The 4,697-nt window shown below is 43.9% G+C and overlaps 1 protein-coding gene across 2 annotated transcripts in view; it reads left to right on the plus strand.

Moving 5' to 3' along the window:
* Window positions 1-94: 94 nt before the first annotated feature.
* Window positions 95-4,697, plus strand: part of CSRP3 (cysteine and glycine rich protein 3) — a 20,894-nt gene continuing 16,291 nt past the window's right edge. The window contains exon 1 of one of the 2 annotated variants that reach the window (XM_023191536.1): window positions 95-189. The gene's annotated coding sequence lies outside the window, so the exon portion shown is untranslated. The remainder of the gene's footprint in view (window positions 190-4,697) is intronic. The other variant, XM_031933864.1, reaches the window with a different exon arrangement.

Raw genomic sequence — 4,697 nt, forward strand, 5'->3', positions numbered from 1 at the left:
CAGGGCTTTGGTCACAGGCTATTTTCAGCCTCTGATAGCAGTTGTGTTACTCACGTCTCATTCACCCTCTCCCTCAGCCTCCCTCCTGCCCTTCCCCCAGCAGGCCAAGGCTGGTGACAGCCTTCATATATTTAAAGAGAACAAGAGCCCCTCAGACTCAGTTGAGCTGAACGGAAACCACACAGGCAGGTGAGTGGAGCGAGGTAGACATTCGGGCTGGAGGTGGGTTGGTTCTGTGGCTGATCTGGACTGCAAAGGGTCCTATAGAGTAAGGGCACATCTTATGCCTCAAGCGCCAGCACCCTCTCTGGTTCTGTGCAAAGAGATTCAAGTTGTGCTTGACTCTGGTGTGGACCTAGCAGGTATTTAAAAATTCCTGCAAGGATGGTTAGTATTTGGGGGCCTTAAGAGACCTCACAGGCAGGTAAATGAGTAAGGGATTATTCTCATTATAAAATTACTTACGTGGTGGAATTACATTTCCTGTCGTTGTTGTTGAAACAACTGGAAAGCGGGAGGAAATAATGCAAAGTCTGCTGACCTTCTAGTCCTACAACCACCACATAATTCGTGGATGACAGACTTTGAGAAGGTTCCTGCCCTCAGGGGCTTGGTCTCCTCTTCTGCGAGGATCAATATAAATTGGCAACATTTTTCCTAAGTGTCAAGTACCGCACAGACACAAAGCGATCAGCGATTGTACTAGATGTGATGTATCAGACAGCCTTCCCATGCTCAAATCAGCCGGAATCCTGTTATTCAAAAGGTCATGGTGAATGACTGAGATTTTGGGCTTGTTGATTTTAAATCAATTTTTGTATCCCAAAGATGTTCAGCAACAAATTTGCTTTTACTCATTTGAAATTAATCAAAACTGGACCCCAAAAAGACATTGCTATGTTGAAATATATTAAAAGCTCTATTAAATGGCAGGGATAGTTCAGCCAGTGGTCAGGATTCCCACTGTTTCCTCTAGGTTTTAGTCAAGGACTTTTTAAAATATCCCAGTGAATGACAGACATAGGTGTGATTGAGAATAAGAAGTGGTATTAAGCAATGGTCTGAGTGGAAATGCTGCTGAAAGATCCAAGCTGCTGTCTCTAATTTCTGATCTGTTCCTTAGCCAAGGCGGTGACTCCTCCAAGAAGGAGGACTTGAGTTACTGGTCTGAGGAACCTTGTCTCTGCTATACAATTCAATGTAATTTAATAAGCGTGTATGGATCATCTCCTATGTCAGGGCTGGAGGGAGGTAGAGGCAGCTCTATGCAGGGAAGGGTGAACATAAACAGCAAGAAGAGTGGGGAATTGGGGATGGCCTGTGTCTTCAGTTTATATCTGGGATTGAATCTTATTGCTGGGTACATCCAATTCGTCACAATGCATGTAGAACTGCTTTATGACCCAGAAAATGTGCGGGTGTCTTCTGACTTGGCTTTGGTCCCTTTCTGAACAACTCGGTTGTTTGTGGTCGGTGGCAATGAGCCCAGGCTATTGGGCAGGAGGTAGCTGAGTCCCTGGGGTTCAGGCAGACAGGTGCTCTGCAGCCCAGACACATATGTCATCCATCAGAGAGAAGAGACACGGGGCAGGGGGCAAGGAAGAGAGGGAGGGAAGGAGAGAAGGAGGGAAGAAAAGAGAGAAGGAGGAAGGGAGGAAGGGAGGAAGAGAGGAGGGAAGGAAGGAAGAGGGAGCCACAGCAGCATTCAGCTGGCAAATAGCCAAAATCCCCTTGGAGGAAGTGGAGACAGAATCTTGATAGAATACAAACTCAGAAATCCTGGGAACTTCAAGAAGAAAATAAAGATAATTGGTGATAGAGCCAGTTCAAATTATAGCTCTGAATATCACTTAACTTCTCTGAGTTTCCATTTTCCGAACAATAAAATTAAGGGTAGGCTATCTCTATCAAAGGAATGTGTAAGAATTGAATGAGACAAAGTACAGGAAAGTACTTTTGTAAAGTTTAATATAACCGTACAATTACGTGAGGCCGTTGAGAAAAGGCATACAGCCAAACCCAATGGGTTTTGGGAGGGTTTCCTGCTAAGTACAAGCATGCTGATAAAAGTCCAGAGGTCAGAGTGGGTAAGAAGCCGACCAGGAGTTAGCAGATAATTAATTCGTTTCACAAGAGGGAAGAGCCAGAGCTAGGAATATAATACACAGGAAATATAAGTCCCGAGGCAGATTTCCAGTGACAAGTGTGCTGTTCAGATATCTGTAAATAAATACTGTATAGAGGGTTGGGCTTCATGGTCAAAGAGAAATGTGATGCCTGCAAATGTGAAAAACTGCAGTTATTCATCCCAGTGAAGAATGGCAGGAAGGGAGACAGTAATGATCTTGAAGGGCATGGAGGATGGAGCCTTTTCTGAGCTTTACGGTGGGAAAGGGTTGATCATGAGCTGATGGTTGTTTCTGGCCCTGGGCAGGTGTGGAACAAGTACTGCCTTATTTAGGGGTCACAAAAAGTTCTGCAAAACTCATTTTTCAGAGGAAGAAACTAAAGTTCAAGAAAGCGTAGGAATTGCCCAGCATCACATGGCTGAGAAAGCAGCAGAGCCAGGAGGTAAACTGGGATATGATGTGATCTTTAAAAATAAATTGTGGAGGTCAAAATAGGACAAAGAGTGAATTTTGGGGAGTAAAAGTTGGCCACACTTCAGATATGATTTTAGAAAAGGTGTAAGATGCCCATGTTCTATAGCCTTCATTAATGTATGTCTACCATGTCTGAGTTTAAAAGGGGGTGACAACCAACAGTCGGATTTATTTCCATGCTGGCAATGAGCAACCTGTGCTTCCTGGGCTCTGTGAAAGGGCCTCTGGCTGGAGGACATCATATATCTGGGTTCAGAAGCTCAGGAGGAAGCAGCCACTGACCTTGAATGTCCTACACCGAGAACTGAAGGGCATGAGCTCCCCCCGGGCCACAGGGATTCTGGCTGGGCATGCTGCCTCCAACCCAATCCAACAATGCAAGGGGGCCGGCCGATTCTCACCCCGACCTGGGCACACCTGTCCCGGGTCATGGCACACTCCAAAGGCTGGAAAACAAACCTGATTCACAGTCTGAACCAGAAGGGCCACGGAGAACAATCAGGGAGTGAGTTGTTTATTCTAAAAGAACGGACTTGAAAACTGGAGACAGAGTAATAACAACAGTAACAGTCATGATGCAAATAACTGCAATTATTCAGTTCCTGCTAGGTATTAAGTAATTCTATATAGTGTCTCAGCCATTATTATCTTCTTTAACCTGAAAACAACCTTCCCAGACAAACTTTCTCATATTGTCTTTACACGAGGACATGCGTTGAGGACACTGGGTCAGAGAATTTGACCAACTTGCCCAACGTTCAACAGTTAGTGTTTCTGAATTTGAGCTTGGTTCTTCCAAAGCCCATGCTTTTTCACTATGGCTATGTCATCTTTCTTACCTAAATTAAGAGTGAATAAAGGAGAGGGTTTGAGAGGGCACCCCACTGGGCAGATTTTCTGCAAGGTGAGGTTTCAATCACTTTTCAGATCCTTAAATCTGTCTCAGGGCTTGAAGGACCCTTGAAGGGGCTTTACTGTATAGCAGCCACTTGGATGTCCGTCCCCACCTGCGCTGAAAATCGATAGCATGGGAGAACTCTCCAGTTCCAAGGAAGCCCTTTCCATGTTGAACAACCATAACTCGGAAAGTTGTTGATTTCAGTGATTGAATTCACTTTCCCTGTTAGTCCCACTCTTGAGTATCCTCTGTGTCCCATGGAGAGACAATGGATCCGTCACATCTCAATTCCCATCAACTGGGAAGTATGGGTAGTGGAGGTGCTGACCCTTGTTCTCTCTCCAATGTTATAAACAGGAGCATGAGATACAGAACCAGCTTAACTTAACTAGGGGTTGAATGGCAGCTCTTCCAGTTACTAGCTGTGTGATCTTGGAAAAGCTACTTAAGCTCTCTATTCAGTTCTCTTATCCACAAAAATGGAAATAAAATTTGCTCTGGGCAGCTGTTGTAAGTATTAAAAAATAATATATGTAAAGCAACTGACAAATAGTAAATGACAAATAGTAACTAATATTAATGTAAGAACACAGCTTTGGAGTCAGAGAAACGTAAGTTCCAATCTACTCATGTGACACATATCAGTCCCAAGAACTTGGACTAATGTAATTTCCCAAAGCCTCCATTTCCTCAACTGTAAAGTAGATGTTATAATAGTACCTACCTTGAAAGTTGTTGTGAAGATTAAACGATACCCAAGGGCAGTGCTCCAGGCATGTTAGATTCAATAACACAGTTAGAAATGACTATTAATATTACTTAGATTCCATATATGTGTTCCTATGATCCAAAATCTTTGCTTCAGCCAGTGTAGACAATTTAACTCACTGCATGAAATCAAGCATCTAGTAGGATGACCAACTGAGCCAGCACTGAGCTGAAAATGGTGGCATTGTGGCACTGTGGCTTGAGGTCTCTGCCCAAAGTCATGGCCTAAAGTTCCCTTCTGGGTGCTCATTTTATGTACCCACCACTTTTGCCCTAACTCATCATTGTTCAGTTTTACAGTTGGTAGTGAAAGAAGAGAGAGAGAGAGAAAGAGAGAGAGAAAGAAAGAAAGAAAGAAAGAAAGAAAGAAAGAAAGAAAGAAAGGAAGGAAGGAAGGAAGGAAGGAAGGAAGGAAGGAAGGAAGGAAG

This window comes from Piliocolobus tephrosceles, chromosome 13, assembly GCF_002776525.5.
Source record: "Piliocolobus tephrosceles isolate RC106 chromosome 13, ASM277652v3, whole genome shotgun sequence".
In the NCBI taxonomy this organism is placed as follows: Eukaryota; Metazoa; Chordata; class Mammalia; order Primates; family Cercopithecidae; genus Piliocolobus; species Piliocolobus tephrosceles.